We start from the raw sequence: 24,436 nt of genomic DNA on the forward strand, positions 1-24,436 counted from the left end.
GCATTTATATATACTAATAATGAAGCCACAGACTGGGAAATTATGAAAACAATCCCTTTTGCAGCTGCACCAAAAATAGTAAAATACCTAGGAATAAACTTAACCAAGGAAGTAAAAGACCTGTACTTTGAAAACCATAAAACCCTGATGAAAGAAATTGAAGAAGAAACAAAGGAAAAGATATTACATGTTTATGGATTAGAAGAACAAATGTTGTTAAAATGTGTATACTGTCCAAAGCAATCTACACATTTAATGCAATCCCTATCAAAATTTCAACAGCATTTTTCACAGAGTTAGAAGAAACAATCCTAAAATATGTATGGAACCACAGAAGACCCCAAACAGTCAAAGCTACCTTGAAAAAGAAAAACAAAACTGGAGTTATCACAATTCCAAATTCTAATTTGTACTACAGAGTTGTGGTAATCAAAACAGTATGGTACTGGCACAAAAATAGATACATAGATCAATAGAAAACAATAGCATTTCCCAGAAATAAATTTTTGATTATATGGCCAATTAATTGTTCACAAGGGAGTCAAGAATATGCAGAGGGAAAAGAGTTTCTTCAACAAATGGTGTTGGGAAAAACTGGACAGCTATATGGAAAAGAATGAAACAGGACAATTTTCTTATACCACATGCAAAAAATAAAACTCAAAATGGATTAAGGAACTAAATGTGAGGCCTGAAAAATCCTTGAAGAGAGTACAGGCAGTAGTTTCTCTGACATCAGCTATAACATTTTTCTACATATGTCTCCTGAGGCAAGGAAAACAAAAACAAAAGTAAACTGTTAGAACTACATCAAAATAAAAATCTCCTGGGGGCGCCTGGGTGGCTCAGTTGGTTAAGTGTCCAAGTTTGCTCAGGTCATGATCTCAGGGTTCATGGGATTGAGCCCTGCATCCGGCTCTGTGCTGACAACTCAAAACCTGGAGCCTGCTTCAGATTCTGTGTTTCTCTCTCTCTCTCTTTCTCTCTCTCTGCCCCTCCCCAACTCGCATTCTCTCTCTCTCTCTTTTTGAAAAATAAATAAACATTAAAATTTTTGAAATAAAAAATGCATAAATAAAAACCTCCGGCATAGTGAAGGAAACAATCAATAAAATTAAAAGGCAACCTATGGAAAATTGGATAGCAACTTGCAGAAGAATGAACTGGACTAATTTCTCATTCCATACACACAAAAAAAAAATTCAAAATGAATGAAAGACCTAAATGTGAGACAGGAAACCATCAAAACCCTACAAGAGAAAGCAGACAGCAACGTCTTTGACTTCGGCTGCAGCAACTTCCTACTAGACATGTCTCCAGAGGCAAGGGAAATAAAAACAAATATGAACTATTGGGACCTCATCAAGATGAAAAGCTTCTGCATAGTGAAGGAAACAATCAACAAAACTAAAAGGCAACCGACAGAATGGGAGAAAATATTTGCAAATTACATATCTGATAAAGGGTTAGTATTCAAAATCTATAAATAACTTAAACTCAACACCGAAAAAACAAATCCAGTGAAGAAATGGACAGACGACATGAAAAAACACTTTTCCAAAGAAGATATCCAGACAGCTAACAGACACATGAAAAGATACTCATTATCACTCATTATCAGGGAAATACAAATCAAAACCACAATGAGATGCCACCTCACACCTGTCAGAATAGCTAAAATGGACAACTCAGGAAACAACAGATGTTGGCAAGGATATGAAGAAAGGGTAACTCTTTTGCACTGTTGGTGGGAATGCGAACTGGTTCAGCCACTCTGGAAAACATTATGGAGGTTTCTCAAAAAATAAAAAATAGAGCTACCCTATGACCTAACAATTGCACTACTGGGTATTTATCCAAATGATACAAAAATGTTTATTTGAAGGGGCACATGCACCCCACTGTTTATAGCAGCCCTATCAAAAATAGCCAAAATATGGAAAGAGCCCAAATGTCCATCAACTGATGCATGGATAATGAAGATATAGTGTATGTATGTATGTATGTATATACATACACATATATATACATATATATGTGTACATTGGAATATTACTTGGTGATCAAAAAGAATGAAATCTTGCCACTTGCAACATGGATAGAACTAGAGTGTATTGTGCCAAGCAAAATATGCCAGGCAGAAAAAGACAAGTATCACATGCTTTCACTCATGTGGAATTTAAGAAACAAAACAGATGAACCTAGGGGAAGGGAAGAAAAAATAAGCTAAAAACAGAGAGGGAGGCAAACTGTAAGAGACTCTTAAATACAGGGAACAAACTGAGGGTTTCTGGAGGGGGGGTGAGGAGCTGGGCTAAATGGGTGATAAGCATTAAGGAAGACACCTGTTGGGATGAGTACTGGGTGTTATATGTAGGTGATGAATTACTGGGTTCTACTCCTGAAACCAATACTACAGTGTATGTTAACTAACTTGAATTTAAATAAAATTTTTATGGAATCAGAGAAGATATTTGCAAATGAAAAATCCAATAAAAGGTTAGTATCCAAAATATATAAAGAACTTATAAAACCCAACACCCAAAATGTTAATAATCCAATCATAGATTGGGCAAAAAAGATGCATAGACATTTTACCAAAGAAGACATCACTGATCATCAGGGAATTGCAAATCAAAACCACCTGTCAGAATGGCTAGACTCAAACAAACATGAATCAAGTGTTGGTTAAGATGTATAGAAAAAGGAACCCTTGTACACTGTTGGTGGGAATACAAAACAGTGCACCCACCATGGAAAATAGTATGGAGGGTCCTCAAAAAATTTAAAAATAGCACTACAATATGATCTACTAACCACACTACTAGGTATTTATCCAAAAAATACAAAAACACTAATTGAAAAGGATATATGCACCCCTGTGTTTACTGCAGCATTATTTACAATAGCCAAATTAAGGAAGCCCCCCAAGTGTCTATAAATAGATGAAAAAATAAGGAAGATGTCGTATATATATGTAATGGAATATTATTAAGCCATAGTAAAGAATGAAATCTTGCCATTTGCAACAAGTATATCTAGAGAGTATGATGCTTAGCAAAGTAAATCAGTCAGAGAAAGACAAATACCATATGATTTCACTCATATGTGGAATTTAAGAAACAAAACAAATGAGCAAAGAAAAAAAGAGACAGGCAAACCAAGAAACTGACTCTTAAATATAGAGAACAAACTGATGGTTACCAGAGATAAGGTAGATGGGGGGATGGTTGAAACAGGTGAAGGGGATTAAGAGTACACTTATGACGTGCACTGAGTAATGTATAGAATTATTGAATCACTATATCGCTCACCTGAAACAAATGTAACAATGTATATTGACTGGAATTAAAATAAATTTTAAAATAAATAATAAATAATAAAACAAATAATAAAATAAATATATAAAGTTTCGTGCCATTTAATAACAGAGATCTAAATTACATGAAGCAAAAAAAAGTTAAAACTGTGTAGTCCACAATCATATTAAAAGTGCCAATATTCTTCTTTCAATAATTGATAGAATAAGTAGACAGAAAAGCAGCCAAGATATTGTAGACTTAAACAAAACTATCTACCACCTTATTCTAACTTATATTTATAAAATAGCCCATCAAAAGTTTAAAAAACACATTTTTAAGTACACATGGAACAGTCTCCAAAATAGACCATTTCCTGGACAATAAAAGAACCTTCAAAATTTGAATTGAGGATTTATAAAGTATGTTTTATGACTATATCATAATTTAACTAGAAATTGATAGCAGAAAAGATAACAGGAAAATCTCCAAGCATTTTGAAATTAAAGAATATTCTTCTAAATAATATGTAGGTCAAAGAGAAGCCTCAAGGGAAAATTGAAAATGTTAATTAAATGAAGGTGAAACAAAAATTAATATTTGTGCATTCAGCTAATGTAGTGTTAGAGAGAAATATATAGCATTAAATACATATTTTAAAAAGAAAAAATAGTCTCTTGGGGCGTGTGGGTGGCTCAGTCGGTTAAGCATTCGACTGCAGCTCAGGTCATGATCTTGCAGTTTGTGAGTTCCACCCCACGTCAGGCTCTATGCTGACAGCTCAGAGCCTGGAGCCTGCTTCCGATTCTGTGTCTTCCTCTCTCTCTGCCCCTCTCCCACTCATGATCTGTCTCTCTCTGTCTCTCAAAAATAAATACATGTTAAAAAAATTAAAAACAAAAAAAATAGTCTTACATCCACGATGTGTTTTTTTTAATGTTTATTTACCTTTGAGAGAGAGAGAGAAACAGAGTGAGCAAGAAAGGGGCAGAGAGAGAGGGAGACACAGATTCCAAAGCAGGCTCCAGGCTCTGAGCTTTCAGCACAGAGCCAGATGCGGGGCTTGAACCCACAAACTGCGAGATCATGACCTGAGCTGCAGTCGGATGCTTAACCAACTGAGCCACACACACGCCCCTCAATGACCTAAGTTTTAACCTTAAGAAAGAGAGTAAAGCGCAAATTAAATGAAAAGCAATTTAATATTTCTGAAGAAGGAAATAAGAGAACAGAACAATTCAATGAGGTTGACAACAGAAGTAATAAAGAAAATTAATGAAACAGAATGTTTGTTCAGTAAACCTCTACCCAGATTGACAAAGAAAAAAAAATGTCCAAATTACTTATACCACTAATGAAAGATGAGACATGACTCTACAGACATAAAAGGATTAAAAGGGGGGATATTACAAACAACTATACATCCATGAATAAACACTTTGAGGAAATGGTCCAGTTAGTTGAAAGAAAAAAACTACTAAATACCACTAAAAAGATATAGATAACATGGAGAGTTCTATATTTTTAAAATGAAATTGAATTTGCAATTAAAAATCTTCCATCAAAAGACACTCCAGTCACGGATGCCTTCATTGGCAAATTCCACCAAATATTTAAGAAAGAAATAATAGAAAGTCTATATAAACTCTTTCAGGAAATAGAAAATATGGGACAATTTCCCAACTAATTTTATGAGATCAGCATTACACTAATACCAAAAGATATTAACAGAAAACTGCAGACCAATATCTCTCATGAGTATAGACACAAAAGCCCTCAACAGCATAAGAGTAGGCAGTCAAATCTTTTAATATTTTAAAAGAATAATACATTATAAAGAGTGGAATTTATCCTGGGAATTCCAGTCTTGTTTATAATTGGAAAAAAATTAATATTATTCACCATGCCAACAGAATGAAGTAAAAAATTGTGATCATCTTAACAGATGTTGAAAAAGCACTTGAAAAAAATTGAACATCCATTCATGGTAAAAAAAAAATTCTCAATAAAGCTGGAATAGAAGAAAATTTCTTTAAACTGTACCCAAGCTGTAAGTTTTCAGAAGACACCCCACTCCCCCTCAAAAGCAAGACAGTCTTAGCCACAATATGGACCTAACAAGATCAACAAAAGGAAAAACTAGTCTCTTCTATCTGAAAGGGCCTTGCAGAATGTTTTTCCAAACACAAAGTGCAGGGAATATGCAAGCAGGACAACTTCTTTGGCACAGTAATAACATTTGAAGATAAAGGTCCACATTGATAGCCAGAACAAGTGGCGGGAGCAGTGGGGGGAGGAAGGAATCAAGATCCTTCTTTTGTTCTGGGCCAAACCTAACCTAGCCACCTTTTGAGTCACTCTGTAAATGGGATAAAACAACATACCCAAATGATGAACATGAAACCTCCAAAATCCAAAGAAGCCCACTATGTATTGTCTCTGTCGTTTGGTTGTAGGCAGTCTCATGCAACAATTTATTCTTCACCTTGGAAGGAATATCTCCACATGCCCCATTACATTGGACCCCAAGAGATTCCACTCAAGTAAAAAAAACCCTGAATTTTTATTAGATTTATTTCACACCTCCAACACACAAATATGTTACCAGTAAGTCTACAGTGACTGCTACCTCTCACTTACGTCCAACCAGCATAATGACGTTAGTGTAACGGACCAGTGTGATCTGTTGTGGAAGGGAAAGTTAATCAAGATTCCTGTGAACTAAATTTTGACATGGGGCAGACATTGATATACCACTGAGTATGACTTTGAGGGTGTATTGCTGCCGTGGCAGGTGAAAGCCCACTGCCTCTGGTGGGACTATGGACAGAAGTGGAGAAAAAGTCATTTTACAGATCAATAGCTGCATACCAGGTACCAGGACATGTGTTAGCTTGCTCAAGCAATGAAACCACATCAGGTACACAGCTTCAGTTGGACCCAACACCTGGTTAAGCTAACAATAATTCACTTTAATTCTCCAAGATCCATCTATCTTCTATATAGGCCAAGTAGGGATATGGTGAGAATTGCCAATTGTGTATTTTCAAGTCCCTGATAGTGACATTCATCTCTGCAACCCCTCCAGAGATGAAATACTATTTTAGATTTGCTGGCCAGTTCTAATGTCTTCCATTTGGTCTTTCCCAGCAAAACATTCCTCACTCCACAGGTCAAGAAATCAATGTGAATATAAGTGTTCCAATTATGTATTTAGCAACTGAGTATATATATTCCAATTATAAATTCTGGACTGGAGAAATAAACACAAGATGGGTTCAGGGCCCCACTGGGCCCATAGTTAGGTACAACTGAGTTAAAACTTTATTGATCACTTGACCTCACTAAGGTCCTATTGTTCTGGAGGGCTATAGTATCTTTTTGGATCTCCTGGAATCAGTGCTAGTTCAGAGCCAGTATCTAGTGGTCCCCAAAATCTCTGAATATTTTCTTTCTCCCAATGTACAGCTATCTTAGTAAAAGGTCCCTTAGGTGAAGGCTGAAAAAAAGATTTACAGAGTCAATTTCCAGTAGTTTATGTTGACCTTAATAAAACAAAAGAGCCAGCTATTTTACCAGCAAAATGCCTTTATTCAGAAAAAGCAGAAGAATTGCAATTCTGGACAAGCAAACTATGGCAAACCTTAGGTAAATGCAGAGAACAGAGGAGAGGTGCTTGCTTTTTTAGAGGAAAGGAGGAAGCTGTGAGGGGCTTCTGCAGTTTCTCACTGGCTGATTGTGGTAGTTTTTTATTGGATGGGATGCTGCTGGGCAAAGAAAAATTCTTCCTTCCACCTACTAGAATATGTAAAGTAAGTTCCTCCCGTTGGGAAATGTGAAGAAGGTTTATTAGATAGCCCCCCTTTGAGGGCTTTGCCACTCCATTTTAATGAGTTTTCCTTTGTTTATTTTCACTTGTACAAGTGTCTTTCCTTAAAGAGTCCAAGCTTCTACTTCATTCAAAGGGTTCTGGGTATGCTACATGGCTCACACGTAGGATCATTCAGATGTCATGAATGACAAGTCACATGTTCATTTGACTTGATTTAAACTTGTTCACTTGACCTAGAACTTTTTTTCTTATACAAATGAAGAAGAATTTGTGGGGAATAAGCTTAGAAATTCCCTGATCTTGCACCAATGGGTTAACAAGGCATAAAGAAGTACAAAGCCATAGGATGCTCACACCAGAGTTTGGGTAAACAAAATTGGCACCCTAAGAATAGGGGGGTGCAAAGGCACCAAAAATAAGAAAGTGCAGAGACCCCAGAATAGAGAGGGAGGGGCAAAGGCCTGAAAATAAGGGCACAAAGGTGCCCAATTCATAGGTATATGAAATAAACAAGATTAGATATTCAGGGTGGGAGTACCCCCAATTTAGTACTGTAGCAGAAAGCTGATTTCACAGGAAGAAAGGACCAAGTTAGGTAAACAGGTAAATTGGGCAATAGAGCACTGTGCTGCAGGTAATGCAGCCCGGAGCGGAGATGATCAACAAAAGAAAGGTGCCTTGTTAACTCTGAGATTATTTCACCTACCTGTCTCATCCCCTAGGCTAGCTAAGATAAACAGAGGTGGTGCCTCATGTCCGCTCTAAACAACCTTTCACCCGACTGCCCGGCATCAGGATTTTGCTTTGTATTAACCCAAATTCCTAACCCAAATATCTTCAAGACCTCCTTTCCCTTACTTCCACAGGTTAATGTTCACAGATTCATTGTCTCTTTGTGCATGTCCATCACCATGTTTTTAAGCCTTCTGATCCTAATAAAAACGGAGAAAGCACCCTTATTTGGGGCTCTTGTCTTTTCCTGGACATTAGCCATCTCTTGTTTTTCATCCTGTGTCCCACTCTCTTGCTAGACAAAACAGAACTTTAGACCCAGAGCCTATGACAAGAATTTGGTAAGCTTCCTATATGTATCACTTCTAAGAAGACCATGATTAACTAGCCTGCACTTTAGGTCTGCATGGGTTATAACATTCTGCTTGCTGCTTTGACTTTGCTGTCTGTTAAGGTAACCAGACACACACACACTCTTGCCACTTGCACCTTAGAATTCAAATACTTCCAACTCAGGATTCAAATATGTACATTTAGGGGCACCTGAGTGGCTCAGTCGGTAAAGCATCCGACTTCAGTTCAGGTCATGATCTCACAGTTTGTGTGTTCAAGCCCTGCATAGGACTCTGTGCTAACAGCTAAGAGCCTGGAGCTTGCTTCAGATTCTGTTTCTCCCTATCTCTCTTCCCCTCCTCTGCTGTGCTCTCTCTCAAAAATAAATAAACATTAAAAAGGTTAATATAAAAATATAAATAAAATTTTTTAAAAATACATACATTTAAATTTTCCAACTGAGTGACTCAGCTTTCCTCTCTAAGGAAAAAAGGCAGCAATCACCAAGCTTCTCAATGATGCTGAGGCTCCCCTCACAAATTTATTTCTCCAAGAAGTGGTGAATATGTCTTCTGGACTCTTCCAGTGTGGGTGAGTAGGTCTTGAATGAAAAAAGTCTACTCCAACATTCCAATTTCCTTAAACCTTTGAATTTTTTCTCTACATGAAACCAAAGCAGGTCAGGCATTTCCAGTTCCCTCATGGTGGACCATTTCTTGGTCCATGTTTCAACCAACAAACCGAGCACGCTATTAAAGCTCTTTCTAATTCCCTGAGCTGCAACATTGAATGAAGAATCTTTGCTTAGTGAGCCCTAATCAATAAATTCAGCCTGACCCAACTTTATGTTCCTTCCAACATCATCCCACATGCTTAGTATCCATTCCCACACATATTCTCCAGATTCTATTTACATAAGTAAGATTCTACTTACATAAACTAGAAAGCTCATGTAGTTGTTTTGGAGGGTTGCACATTTCTTGTTGGTCACACTTTTCACCTCACTTTTAGGGGCTTTCTGGGACATGAATCTAGTTATAGATCTACATGCAAAGAAAAATGATGGGGATGGGTCCTGAGAAGACTCAGCATTGTACTGTATAGTAATTGCCCCAAGGGGGGCCCTTGCCATTTGCTCAGGCAATGCAGGGTTAGTCCTCTCAGAGACAGGTGGAAAGGCATATAGTACAGTGGGTTTAGAGGCCAATTTCACTGAGGGTCGAGAGCTATCTCCCACTGGAAAAGAAGACTCATCAGAATTTAGGGGTTCAATTGTATCCAGCTTCATCAGGGCCTTCCCACATGTTCTCATCCCAACAACCTATAGTATCCCTTACTTTCCCAATCAACTGCTCTCACTTTAACAGTAGACATCTTGTATGGCTAGGACTTCAACTTCCATTATAACTCAGCCAATTGCAGGATGAGAGTCTGCATTTGATTTTCAACAATTTCAACCCTATGGCTACAGAAGATAAAGCTCTCCTATAGGGCACAACTAGAAAATCTCATGTCATTTATTACTTGGTAAAAGGTGAAAGATTTACATGATCCGAAGAGCATTTATTACTTAGTATTGAAATCCTTCAATTCATCTTTTTCTTTTACTACTTTGTCCAGGGACATTGGGAGAAACCAACCAATGTCATTATATTCCTTACTTTTCCCAGAATGTTCAAAAGTGTCATATGCAGAGTGACTTTGCTCTTTGATTTTTATAAGTGGTTGAGTAGGAATATCCAATGCAGATATTTTGTGTATCTCTATAAACAGTACATGGACTATCAATGCTTCATTTACTACTTGAAATGGAGTGATTAACATCTTTAAATGTAATCATATTAGACAGTATATCCAGAAACCCAACAATCAATTCAGAAAACTGATCCTTAAAACTCAGTTTCTCAAGAACCACTCTCTGTACTAAAATCTGCATTTGTTAGTTCCTCCAGAGAAACAGAAGCAATAGGATTATATAGATGACTTACAGATGATAAATGATAGATGAGAGAGAGAGAGAGAGAGAGAGAGAGAGAAAAGTATGTTCATTGTAGGAATTGGCTCTCATGATTGTGATGGCTGAAAAGTCGCAGAGTTCCTGTCTAAAAGCTAAAGAACAAAGAAAGTCAGTGGTATAATTCAGTCCAAGTCTGAAGGCTTGAGAATAGTGGGAGTGTAAGTCCCACTCAGAGTCCAAAAGCCTGGAAACCAAAAGTGCTTGACGTCCAAAGGCAGGAGAAGGTAAATATCCCTACTATTGCCTTCTAGAGAAAGAAAACTCTCCCTTACCCCACGCCTTTGTTCCATTTACGACCTCAATGGATTGCATGATGCCCATTCACATTGGTGAGGGCAACCTCCTTTCTTCAGTCTACTGATTAAAATGTTAATCTCCTCTAAAGAAACTCTTACGGACAACGCAGAAAAGACATTTTAGAAGCTACCTGCATATTCTTTAGCTCAGTCAAGTTCACACATAAAATGAACCATCACACCAATAAAGCCACAAGAGTCTTAAATTTTATGTGAGGAAAAGTTTTTTGTTTTGATTTGTTTTTTGTTTTCTTTGTTGTTTTTAATGAATTCAATTCCTTTCATAGATATAAGGCTATTCATATTATCTGCTTCTTCTTCAGTGGGCTTTCCTAGCTAGTTCATTCAACAATTTTTCCCATTTCATCTATATAGAAAATGTTGAGGGTAATATTTTCCACAATGTTCTCCCTAATACATTTAAAATCTGAAGATTCTGTGATGACATGACCTCTGGAATTTATGATTTTAGTAATTTGTGTTCTCCATTTCCTCTTTCTGTTTATCAGTTTTTCCCTCATGAATTTTGAAGTTGCATGCATATTCATTGCTTTTTGTCTTTTCAATAAATGTAACTTTCTATATTCATTATATAATATCTTTATATCTAGTAATAATCTTCACTGTTATGTCTGCTTTGTGAGATATTAAGTTAGCACCTCCAGATTTCCTTTAAGTGTGTGTGTAGTTTATTTTCATATTATATATTTATCATAGTTCCTATTTTATTTTGTCTCATTTTAAAAAATGCTGTTTGAGGTCAACACCATTAATTTTATGGCCCACTATGAATTTCCCTACATAGTTTGGTAAACATCAAAGTCTTTTCACAGAACATCTCCAATGATTAATTAAGGCTGCTAATGAAGCACATGCAAATACACGTGAGAACCCCCATTTTGTCCTCATCCTCAGAAATGCAGTGTTTTCAGACAAAAACTTCATCTTTGATATGGGCCACTAGGGCAACCACAAAATATATAATTCCTGATGAAATGTAAGCTTTATCTGCAAAGCTTCTCATCATGACTCAGGTAACAGTGTCTATTTTGTACATGACAACTGTCACTTGATACAGACAGGAACTCACAGGCAATAGGGTCAGCAGTTAACTATGGTCTCTTGTTCTCTTGCCATCTTGTGGACACTGTGCTTGGACTACAGCATAGTTGAAGGTCATGCACTGCTGTGCTGTAGGAAAAAAATCTACATACTTCCATCTTATGAGGCAAATGTGAGAGTTGCAATTCACAAGATAAGTGATCAATAATTTGACTTCAATGACCAAGCAGTCTAAGCTTACTTGACAGCAGTTCATGGCAGTCTGGAAAATGGCAACTGCCCAGAATTTAACGACTTGTCCCATACCCACTCTTCCTTGGTCCTGTCAAAATTTAAATCTCTTCTTAGAGCTTACAGCTTGAAAGAAGAGGATCTTTGAACATGTGTGAAACTGCAACCCTCCCACAGGTAGAGCAGCTGCTGGCAGTCCCAGTCCTAAATCCTTCCTACAGTCAGACAGAGCTCCTGCATCAGGCAATCTCCAGAGTGCTGCCACTTTCTGTGTGTCACCAGATCTACTCCACAACTTGCTTTCATCCAAATCCAATTATGGCCATATAACAAGTTGGCCAGTGGTTATTTTCAAAAAGGAATGGTGGAAGAAAGCTAAAGATTGGCATGAGGTTGAAGTCTTCCCTTTGAAGTGGACTGGAACAATTTAGGAATCATCAAAGCCCAGTCCTCATTACACACAGCTGTCCATGATCTGATGCCATGAATTTGACCGGTTAGGTTACGTGTTCACAGAAAGTCTGAATCCAAAAATCACCATCTCCTATCCTTTAAGCACTTCTTGAGTGCACTACACAAAAAACTATGGTTAAGAGGAAAGAAGAAAGTAAATTTTGGTAATGATACTCCCCCTGTTGAGAAAGACTTAAAAAGATAAAACATAAGCTAAATAAAAGATTGAGGATTATGACTGCTCTCATTCTTAAAGTTTTGTTTTGTTTTGGAGAACAATATTTCCTATTCAAGCTGCTTTTTTTTAGGGAGCAAGAGAGACAGACAGACAGAATTAGTATATGGATGGAAGGACAGGAAGGTATTTCCTTAAAAGAAACCAAACTGGATAGAATACATAGGATTCAGGTCAACAATACATCCTAATTTATTAAGAAAAAGCTACCTTCTGCTTACAACCACCTTCCTGTCCTTCCATCCATTACTAATTCCCACACAAAACTGACAGTAATATAAATGTAATAAGGACAGAAACCTACACACAGATTACTGTCTACATTTATGGAAGTTTATATTGCACTGACTTCATCAAGGTAACTTTACTAATCCACAAATCTTTTGCCAAGGAACAAAAGTGGTAAATAACTGTCTTATTTACTCCAGGAACTACTTGAAAGGTCCATCAACTCTTCAAAAAAAAGTTATAAGTGACATTTTTCAACCACAAAAAGTTTTGAACCATTTGACTTGAAATTCTTGCCTTCTGTGGCCACCAAACCCAAACCATTCTATCACTATTTTACCTAGTCATAATCACACCTTCCCCCCGACACACATATTGAAAGACCTCTTCTACTCCAGATTTCATAATCTGAATAAAAGTACCCCCTGCCCTGCCACCTCAAAAACTCTAAGACTCTGTCCATGTAGTGCTCTCCCTGAAAATGTAATGCAATAAAGGTAGCTTTGCTTACAAGTTGCTTGACTGATATTTTGGAAGTATGGTATATGAAGAGCATAGTCACCACTGCTGTACATCATATGACAGTGTATGGGAAATCAAATAGCTATGTCCTGGATTAGAGATTATAGGGAATGCATTGCAAAGCAGAAAACTGCTTTCTGGCCTTGCTGAAAACAGTGGCCATACTTCACTTATCTAGTTAATGTATATTTAGGGAGTACTCACTTTGCTTACCTAGGTAATGTGTATATAGGGGTTAGGTCCTGCCTATACTCATAAATTCCTTAGGCCATGTTATCACATGGAATATTTTATCCTGTCTTAACTTGTTTTTCTGCATGTTTTCTATACATCCTTACTGGCACATAGCCCACCGATGTATTGTTCATTGTTTCCCTAAATGTATGCTCAATAAATACAGGAGCTTGAGAGCAGCTCAGGGAGACTTTCCTTAGCCCCCCTCTCATCTCTCTTGTCTTTCATGGAGTCTTGAGTAATCCTTTCTGCCATCCTCGGCTTTGCTGGAGAAAGCCGAGAGTGATTCCACAGCCATGGACTTAGCTGAGATCCTAGGACAAATATTTCTGAATATTTCTGAACCAGACACTTACTTAATGACCATAGTTACATACAGAGAAATCAGTTACCAATACAAAGATTTTAACGTGCAGTAGCACAAGCAAAAAAGTAAAAAAACAGGTATGAATGTATTTATTCTACATAACTGAGCAAATTCATTCAAGTATGACAGATCACCCAGAGGTAAAGGAGGAAATGATTTATCAAAACATGTATAAAATGACTATTAAAATACTTAATATCAAGAGGAGTCAAGATGGTGGAGTAGTATGGGGACTCTGAGATTGCCTCATCCCTGAAACACAGCTAGATCACCATCAACCATTTTGACATCCAGGAAATTGATCTGAGGATTAACACAACAAACTGCATAATTTGAGTGAGAGAACTTGGTAGATGGAGAAATTCACCCCAAAAGAAATAACAGGTGGAACCTGGGTGGCTCAGTTGGTTAAGTGTCTGACCCGGTTTCAGTTTAGGTCATGATCTAATGGTTGGTGAGTTTGAGCCCCGCATCTGGCTCTGTGCTGACAGCACAGAGTCTGCCTGGGACTCTTTCTCTCTCTCCCTCTCCCTCCCTCTCTCTCTCCCTCTGCCCCTGCTCTCCTCTCTCTGTCTTTCAATAAAATAAACTTAAAAAAAGAAATAAAGAACAGGAAGAAAAGATGGTTAAGGATTTAATCAACACAGATATAAGTGAGATGTCTAAATTAGAATTTAAAAACACGGTTATAAGAATACTAGCTGGGGTTGAAAAAAGCATATAACACACCAGAGAATCCCTTTCTGCAGAGATAAAAGAGCTAAAATCTAGTCAGGCCAAAATTTAAAATGCTATAACCAAGATGCAATCTCGAATCGATGTCATGATGGTGAGGATGGAAAAAGCAGAGCAGTGAATCAGTGATATAGAAGATAAAATTATAGAAAATAATGAAGCTGAAAAAGTAGAGGGAAGTAAGGCAAAAAATCACAATACAAGGCTTAGAGAACTCAGCAACTCATAAAAAGGAATAATATTCACATCATAGGAGTCCTAGAAGATGAAGAGAGAGAAAGAGGTGCAGAAAGTTTACATGAGCAAATTATAGCTGAAAACTTCCTTAATCTGGGGAAGGACACAGACATCAAAATCCAAGAAGCACAGAGAACTCCCATTAGATTAAACAAAAACCAATCATCACCAAGGCATATAATAGTCAACTTCACAAAATACACAAAGAAGGAAAAAATCATGAAAGCAGCAAGGGAAAAAAAAGCCCTAAACCTACAAGGGAAGACAGATCAGTTTTGCAGCAAATTTGTCCACAGAAACTTGGAAGGCCAGAAAGGAGGGGCAGGATATATTCAATGTACTGAATGGGGAAAATACACACACACACACACACACACACACACACACACACACACACAATGGAATATTACTCGGTGATCAAAAAGAATGAAATTTTGCCATTTGCAACAACGTGGATGGAACTAAAGTGCATTAGGCTAAGTGAAATAAGTCAGTCATAGAAAAACAAATATCATATGATTTCACTCATATGTGGAATTTAAGAAACATAACAGGTGAACACAGGGGAAGGGAATAAGGTAAAAACAGAGAGGGAGGCAAACCATAAGAGACTTTAATACAGAAAACAAACTGGGGGTTACTGGAGGGGAGGTGGGTGTGGGGATGAGCTAAATGGGTGATGGATATTAAGGAGTGAACTTGTTGGTATGAGCCCTGGGTGTTATATGTAAGTGATGAATCACTGGGTTCTATTCCTGAAACCAATACTACACTGTATGTTAACTAAGTTGAATTAAATACATAAATTTAAAATAAAGGAAAATAAAAATAAATAAATATTGCAAATTAAAAAAAAATAGGGTCATTCCTGCTAGAGTGTCAGTGTGTGGGACTTGGTGTAAGCAGTTTAGGCAGCCAGTGTTGGCAGTCTGCTGCTTACTGCAAGTGGCTCTGTGTTTATGCTGAGTTGTCGGGGAGGGAAATGGCAGCAGCTTACTCCTTTGTGACTGAAGATGTGTCTCCCTGAATGCTGCCTGTCATGGAAGCACTACAAGAAGAGTGAATACCTCCCCCACTGAGTGACTCTCGAGTTTTTTCAGAAAGCTGTTTCCACACAGTCTGCCTCTGGGTTGTTTGCCTGCCTTCTCTCCAGGAGCAGCACAGTGTCCTCCAAGCTCTATTCCAACTAAGCCTGCTGACTTTTAAAACTCCAGGATTGGAGGGGCGCCTGGGTGGCTCAGTTGGTTAAGTGTCTGACTTTGGTTCAGGTCATTATGTCACCACTCGTGGGTTTGAGCTTGTCAAGCTCCGTGCTGACAGCTCAGAGCCTGGAGCCTGATTTGGACTCTATGTCTCCCTCTCTCTCTGCCCTTCCCTTGCTCTCTCTCAAAAAAATAAACATCAAAAAAAAATTTAAACTCCAGGATTGGGGATGTGGTGTGTGTGGGCTAGGGTTTATGCTGGTCTTCTGGGGAGGGGCCCACTGTGCTAGGACTGAGACAAGCTTGACTGAGAAGGACAGTCTTGCCAGAGCACTGAGGTGGGGTGAGACTTGGTGTAAAGCAAGTTAGGCAGCCAGTGTTGGCACTGCCTTGCTTCCAGCAGTTACCTTGGTGTTTAAGCTGAGGAGCAGAGTCAGGAAATGGCTCCAGCTGGCTCCCTTGTCCTCAGAGAGTTATCTCTGTGAATGCTACCTTTCAGGGACACACTCTAAGAGGAGTCAATAATCTCCCCACTGTGTGCCCCAGGCATTCTTCAGATTGTCCACACAGTCTGCGCTGTGTTGTTTGCCTGCCTTCTCTCTAGGAGTAGGGCAGTGCCCTAAGGGCTCTATCTCAACCGAGCTTGCTGGCTTTTAAAATTCCAGGCTTTAAGCATCCCTTCTCATTTTCTCAGTTAGTGGCTTTGGGGAAATGTTCTCCTTGTGTGTTCCTCTGTGTGCTCCTCTCTCTCTTTCTTAGCTTTTTCCATGACCATGGCTCCCTCCCCCTCTGCAGCACCCACCATCCCTGTCTCCCCTAAACCATGTTTCTTTACTTCCTACCTTCTTTGATGTGGCTTCTTCTCTCCCTTTAGTTGTAGAGTTTGTTCTCTCAGTCTTCAGGTTGATTTCTGGGGTATTTAGGATAATTTGACAGTTATCTATTTGATTCCAGGGACCAGATGAGCCTAGGGTCCCACTACTCCACTGCCATCATGTATCCTTGGCAATATCCTTGTAATGTCTTTATCTGGCTTTGGGTTCAGGATAATGTTGGCCACATAGAATGAGTGTGGATGTGTACCCAACTCTTTAAATTTTTGGCAGGGTTTTAGAAGCATTGGCATTAACACTTCTTTAAGCATTTGGTAGATTTCAGGTTTGGGACATTCCTTAGGGGGGTATTTTTTATTTCTAATTCAATCTCCTAACTCATTTATTAGTGTGTTCATAATTTCTATTTATTTATGACTTAGTCTTGTTAGAGTGTATGTTATGAGGAATTTATCCACTTGTTCTAGGTTATCCAGTTTGTTGGAATATAAATGTTCATAATATTCTCTTAAGATCCTTTGTATTTCTGTTGCATCCAATGTAGTGTTACCTCTTTTGTTTCTAATTTTATATCAGTCTTTTTTTCTTTTTAGTTAGTCTAGCCCAAGATTTATCTAGTTATTTTTTCGAAAAGCCAACTTTTAGTTTCATTGATATTTTCTGTTGTTTTTTAGTCTCTATTATATTCATTCTGCTCTATTCTTTATTATGTCCTTCCTTCTGGTAACTTTGGGCTTAGTTAACTCTACTTTTTCTGATTGCTTAAGATGTAAAGTTAGGCTTTTTATTTTCGGTCTTTCTTCTAAATCTTGTGTTCATGGACTGGAAGAGTTAATATTGTTATGAGAAGGAAAGCTGGTAAAAAAAAAAAAAAAAAAAGCAGATAAAAAGGGGCAGCCATATGTCCGAGGCCAGAAACTCTCCTTGCATGTTTTTGGCTTCTGCAATCTTGCTTGCCTCTTGTATCAGCTTGCAGTCAGGAACCAGAAGCTTGACTGTACTAGCCCCGCCCATCCCGGGAGCACATGTGTATAAAAGACCAGTAAAACCTGATCCAGATGCTCAGCCTTTGGAGGTGACTCCACTGGGCTAAATAAACAGTGTGCGAAATAAACAGTCTTTTCTGATTCCCCAGTGCGATTCTTTTCTGAATCTCCAAGGCATTCACTTATCCCTTCCTGGGAGCCAGTATTTGCAGTAACATTTTGGTGCATTGGCCGGGAAGATGATAGCCCGTCTGGCCCATTGCTCCAGAGTTGTCGAGAACCAGCGGAGGCACCACCATTTCGGTCCTGGAAACGGGAAGGAAGGTGCACCACCAGTGGTTTTCACTGAACCCTGACCCTTGCCAGGCCCAATAATAACCAGCTGCCAGTTGCGTTCTAACGGACCCTGGGGGGGGGGAGTCAGAAAATTCTGCCAGGATGGGACATCAAATAGGGTGAGTGCCGGGGGGACCCAAGACTGAGTTAAGGCCCACCCTAGAGGCAGAAGGGGAGTTTGGTCACCTCCTGGGCGACAGTCACAACATAGAACAAGGAAGTCCTGGGTGGAAGTCTGCAAACTGTCTGAATATGTGTGTGAGTGCCCAAGCACCAGGGTTTTGGCTATGTAGCCTGAGTGGGTCCTACCCTGCGATTCCATGAGGACCTTATATGGCTCAAGGCAGAGTCAGGTCCACAGAGGCCTGATCAGAGTCAGGGGTTTATACTGAACTCCCAATGCTAAGAGCAATCTAAGTCCCCACAAGGGGAGCAGCCAAGCAGATGAAGCGACCTCTGCCCTCCTGTTTGTCTTGTGACACCGTACATTGGAAGGGATCCATCTAGGATACAAGGATAGAGAGACAGTCCTCAAAACAAACTGTTTTGGAGTCTATGATTAAGAATTTTAAAAAGGGATTTTCAGGTGACTATGGGGTCAAATTAACCCCCTGGAAATTATGCACCCTCTGTGAATTAGAATGGGCTACGTTCAGTGTAGGCTGGCCCCCTGAGGGCACACTAGATGTCCTTACAGTCCGAGCTGTTTATCAAATAGTTAGTGGAGATCCTGGCCACCTGAATCAATTCCCATACATCAATCAGTGGATGGAAATGGCCCAAGTCAAGTCTCCTTGGGTCAGGTTCTGCATTAATAGTAAGGAACAATGTAGGATCTTAGTGACACCAGCCGAGAAGAACTCTCAGCAGAAAAAAACCACCTTCTATCCTCCAAGAAAATTCAGAAGTCCTTCCATTTCCACCACTATATGCCCCCAGCACCCCACCAATTGAAGGAGGGAAACCTTGCCTGCCTGACAGTCCACCCCTGATGGTCTTGCCTCTGCCAGCAGCCAGTCTGCCCCAACCAGGAACACCTGAACCGGTAGGAATATACCTTAGGTCCATGGCTCAAGGGCCAAGGCCCCCAATGACAATGCAGATGCCATTGCGGGAGACTAGGGTCCCCAGAGTATAGGTCCCGATGGGACCCAACAAGAGGGGGGACTGGTTTTCTACTATCAACCGTTCTCCACTACTGACCTCCTCAACTGAAAGCACCACACACTGCTCTACTGAGAAGCCACAGGCAATGATAGATCTCCTAGAATCCATAATCCAGACTCACTGCCCTGCCTGGATCAACTGTAAGTAGCTTCTGCTTCCCCTTTTCAACACAGAAGAGCACTGACGAATCATCACTGAAGCCAGAAAATGGCTCTAGACTCAGTCACCAGATGGACAACTAGATGTTGAGGCTTGGATACTGGATATGCCTGAAAAGGAGCCCCACTGGGACCCCAACACTAAAGTGGGAAGGGCCAGATTAGAAAGATACTAACTCGCCTTCCTCCCAGGGGTTAAAGCAGGGACCAAAAAGCCCACCAATGTGGCAAAGGTATCTGAGGTCTACAAAGGCCAGAAGAGAGTCCAGCTGCCTTCTATGAAAGATTATGTGAAGCTTTCAGAGTTTACACTCCATTGGACCCAGAAGCCCCCCCAAAACTAGCACATGGTCAATTCTGCCTTCGTGGGACAGGCCCAAGGTGACATTAGACAGAAGCTCCAAAAATTGGAAGGATTCACTGGAAAGAACACCACTGAACTATTTGAAATTGCCAACAAGGTTTTTGTAAATTGGGATCCCACTGTCAGAAAGGAGGCAGACTGAAGAATGAAACAAAAGGCAGCTCTTCTGACTGAGGCCTTGGGGCAACCACTCTCTCCAGGAAGGGCCCCCACAGAAACCATGAGGGGTTCAAGAACAAAGAAGGGCACCACTGGGATGGGATCAATGTGTCTGGTGCAAAGAATTTGGACACTGGAAAAATGAATGGCCCAACCATCAAAAAGGGAAACCTAACACTTCCATTGCACCCAGCTGCTACCAACCAGAACCACTTGAGACTTACCTGATCAGACTGGCAGGAGTGGGCTCTGATTAGGAAAGACCCAGCTCTATCCAAGTAGGCCCCCATGAGCCCATGGTCAAAATGAAGGTAGGGGGCCAGACAATAGACTTCATGGTTGACACTGGGGCCAAACACTGTGGTGACACACAAGGTGCACCTCTGTCAGGTTGAGAAGTCACCATGATAGGAGCCACTGGGATGCAAACCTGAAAGCCATTTTGCAGTCCATGACAATGCCAGCTGGGGTGGGGGTCACCAAATAGTTCATGAATTCCTGTATCTACCCAACTGCCCGGTCTCACTGTTAGGTAGAGACCTACTAGCTAAGTTGGGTGTAGAAATAGATTTCACCTAGGGTGGACTGATGCAATTGAATGTAAACGAAAAAGCCCAACCCATGATTTTGTCCCTGACGATTCCATGGGAAGAGGAATGGAGATTATATACTTCCCCTCCCAGTGAGCCAACGGTGGTCCCTGAGCTATAAGCTGAATTCCCTTCAGTTTGGGTATAAGGAAACTCCCCTAGCCTGGCAAAAAACCACCCCCCAATATTAATTGACCTAAAGCCTGGGGCCCAACATGCCAAAATACACCAATATATGGTCCCACGGGAGGCATGCCTGCGGACCCAGACACACTTGGGCAGGCTACTCAAATAAGGACTTCCAAACAATGCCAGCCCCCATGGAATACTCCCCTACTGCATGTGAAAAAGCCTGGGACAAATGATTACTGCCCTTTACATGACCTAAGAGCCATCAGTGAAACAGTTGTCACAATGCATTCAGTGTTGTCTAACCCATACACTCTACTAGGACTCATACCCTCTGAAGCAGGATGGTTAATATGTCTAGATTTAAAGGATGTCTTTTTCTGTCTCCAGCTAGTGCCTAAGAGTCAACCCCTATTTGCCTTTGAATGGGAAAACCTACATGGGGGCAAAGGAGCAATTCACTTGGACTAGACTGCCACAAGGATTCAAAAATTCACCAACATTCTTCAGTGGGGCACTGACATCTGACTTAACCAGATTTCTGGGATGGGACTTATGATGTGCTCTCCTCCAATATGTGGACGATCTTCTGCTAGCCAGTCCCACACGGACCCAGTGCTGAGAGGGAACCAGGGCCCTACTCAGGCTACTAGCAGAGGTGGGATACCGGGTGTCAAAGTAAAAGGCACAGATTTGCCAATAGGAAGTTAAATATTTGGGCTTCAAAAGTACCCAAGGCAAATGGATGCTGAGAGCCAAAAGGAAATGGGAAGTCTGTGCCATTCCGATTCCCACTACCAGATGGCAGGTCCAAGAGTTCCTGGGAGCAGCATGATTCTGTTGGATATGGTTCCCAGGGTTCTCAGAGTTGGCCAGGCCTCTATAAGAGGCACTAAAGGGGGAAGAAAAGGCACCCCTTTTCTGGGGCCCTAATCAAGAAAAGGCATTCAAGACCATAAAAACAAAACTCACAGAGGCACCGGCCTTGGGACTCCCAGAGGTATCATGAGATTTCAACCTGTTCACACATGAAAGGAATGGGGTGGCCCTGGGGGTTCTCACCCAGGGATTTGGACTTTGGCAAAGACCGGTGGCATACCTTTCAAAGCAGACTGACTCAGTTGTGGCAGGATGGCCACCCTGTCTGAGGGCCCTGGCAGCCACCACACTTTTAATCAAGGAAGCAGACAAACTCCCATTGGGGCAAAACCTAGGTGTTAAGCTTCCTCATTCTGTTATTGCCTTGATGGATGCCAGAGGGCAACACTGGCTAACTCATGCTCAAATGACACAATATCAGGGACTGTTATGTGAGAACCCATGAATAAGATTGGAAGCCACAACAGCGTGATTGTCTAGAGGTACTTGAAGTCTATTCTAGCCCGAGCTGACCTGTCAGACACTCCCTTACAAAATCCTGACCTCATCCTGTACACCGACAGCAATAGCTTCATGAACGAAGGCAAAAGGCATGCTGGTTATTCAGTAGTCTCGGATTTTGAGGTCATAGAAGCAAATGCCCTTCCACAAGGATGGTCAGCCCAAAGATCAGAACTGTGGGCCCTAATAAGAGCACTGGAACTTAGTAAAGACAAACGGGCCAACATATACACTGACTCACGCTGTGCCTTTGCCACTCTACATGTACATGAGGCTCTATGCAAGGAGAGAGGACTTTTGATAGCAGGAGGAAAAGAAATAAAAAATTAGGAAGAAATCCTAAAACTATCAAGAGCAGTGTGGAAACTGAGGGAAGTAGCAGTCACCCACTGCAAAGGATACCAAAGAAGAAAAGACTCAGTGTTGCTGTTATTAAACATGGTATTGGAAGTCTTAGCCTCTGCAATCAGACAACACAAAGAAATGAAAGGCATCAAAATTGGCCAGGAGGAGGTCAAACTTACACTCTTCGCAGATGACATGATACTCTATATGGAAAACCCAAAAGATTCCACCAAAAAATTGATAGAATTGATTCATGAATTCAGCAATGTTGCAGGATATAAAATCAACTCACAGAAATTGATCGCATTCCTATACACCAACAATGAAGCAACAGAAAGGGAAATCAAGGAATTGGTCCCATTTACAGTCGCACCAAAAACCATAAAATACCTAGGAATAATTCTAACCAAAGAGGTGAAAAATCTATACACTGAAAACTATAGAAAGCTTATGAAAGAAATTGAAGAAGATGCAAAAAAATGGAAAAAGATTCCATGCTTCTGGATAGGAAGAACAAATATTGTTAAAATGTCAATACTACCCAAAACAATCTACATATTCAATGCAATCCCTATCAAAATAACACCAGCATTCTTCACAGAGCTAGAACAAATAATCCTAAAATTTGTATGGAACCAGAAAAGACCCCGAATAGCCAAAGCGATCTTGATAAAGAAAACCAAAGCAGGAGGCATCACAATCCCAGACCTCAAACTATACTACAAAGCTGTAACCATCAAGACAGTATGGTATTGGCACAAGAACGGGCACTCAGATCAATGGAACAGAATAGAGGACACAGAAATGGACCCACAAACGTATGGCCAACTAATCTTTGACAAAGCAGGAAAGAATATCCAATGGAATAAAGACAGTCTCTTCAGCAAGTGGTGCTGGGAAAACTGGACAGCGACATGCAGAAAAATGAACCTGGACCACTTTCTTACACCATACACAAAAATGAACTCAAAATGGATGAAAGACCTCAATTAAGACAGGAAGCCATCAAAATCCTCGAGGAGAAAGCAGGCAAAAACCTCTTTGATCTTGCCTGCAGCAACTTCTTAACTCAACACGTCCCTGGAGGCAAGGGAAACAAAAGCAAAAATGAACTACTGGGACCTCATGAAAATAAAAAGCTTCTACACAACGAAGGAAACAATCAGCAAAACTAAAAGGCAACTGACAGAATGGGAGAAGATATTTGCAAATGACATATCAGATAAAGGGTTAGTATCCAAAATCTATAAAGAACTTCTCAAACTCAACACCCAGAAAACAAAGAATCCAGTGAAGAAATGGGCAAAAGACATGAATAGACACTCCTCCAAAGAAGACATCCAGATGGCCAACTGACACATGAACAAATGCTCAACATCACTCATCATCAGGGAAATACAAATCAAAACCACAATGAGATACACCTTACACCTGTGAGATGGCTAATATTAACAACTCAGGCAACAACAGATGTTGGCGAGGATGGGGAGAAAGAGGATCTCTTTTGCATTGTTGGTGGGAATGCAAGCTGGTGCAGCCATTCTGGAAAACATTATGGGGGGTTCTCAAAAAACTAAAAATAGAACAACCCTATGACCCAGCAATTGCACTACTAGGCATTATCCACGGGATACAGGTGTGCTGTTTCGAAGGGACACATGCACCCCCATGTTTATAGCAGCACTATCAACAATAGCCAAAGTATGGAAAGAGCCCAAATGTCCATCTATGGATGAATGGGTAAAGATGTGATATATATATATATATATATATATATATATATATATATATATGGAGTATTACTTGGCAATCAAAAAGAATGAAATCTTGCCATTTGCAACTACGTGGATGGAACTGGAGGGTATTATGCTAAGTGAAATTAGTCAGAGAAAGACAAAAATCATATGACTTCACTCATATGAGGACTTTATGCAACAAAACAGATGAACATCAAGGAAGGGAAACAAAAATAAT

The 24,436-nt window shown here is 40.0% G+C and overlaps 1 long non-coding RNA gene across 1 annotated transcript; it reads right to left on the minus strand.

Annotated features, from left to right (window-relative positions):
- Positions 1 to 283: 283 nt before the first annotated feature.
- On the minus strand, positions 284 to 23,194 carry LOC123594885. The gene is made up of 3 exons (XR_006710922.1): positions 23,178 to 23,194; positions 18,307 to 18,312; positions 284 to 402 (listed from the first exon to the last, which is right to left on the minus strand). It is a non-coding gene; the product is annotated as an uncharacterized LOC123594885 (long non-coding RNA).
- Positions 23,195 to 24,436: the final 1,242 nt, after the last annotated feature.

The sequence above is a fragment of the Leopardus geoffroyi genome, chromosome X (genome assembly GCF_018350155.1).
Source record: "Leopardus geoffroyi isolate Oge1 chromosome X, O.geoffroyi_Oge1_pat1.0, whole genome shotgun sequence".
Classification (NCBI taxonomy): Eukaryota; Metazoa; Chordata; class Mammalia; order Carnivora; family Felidae; genus Leopardus; species Leopardus geoffroyi.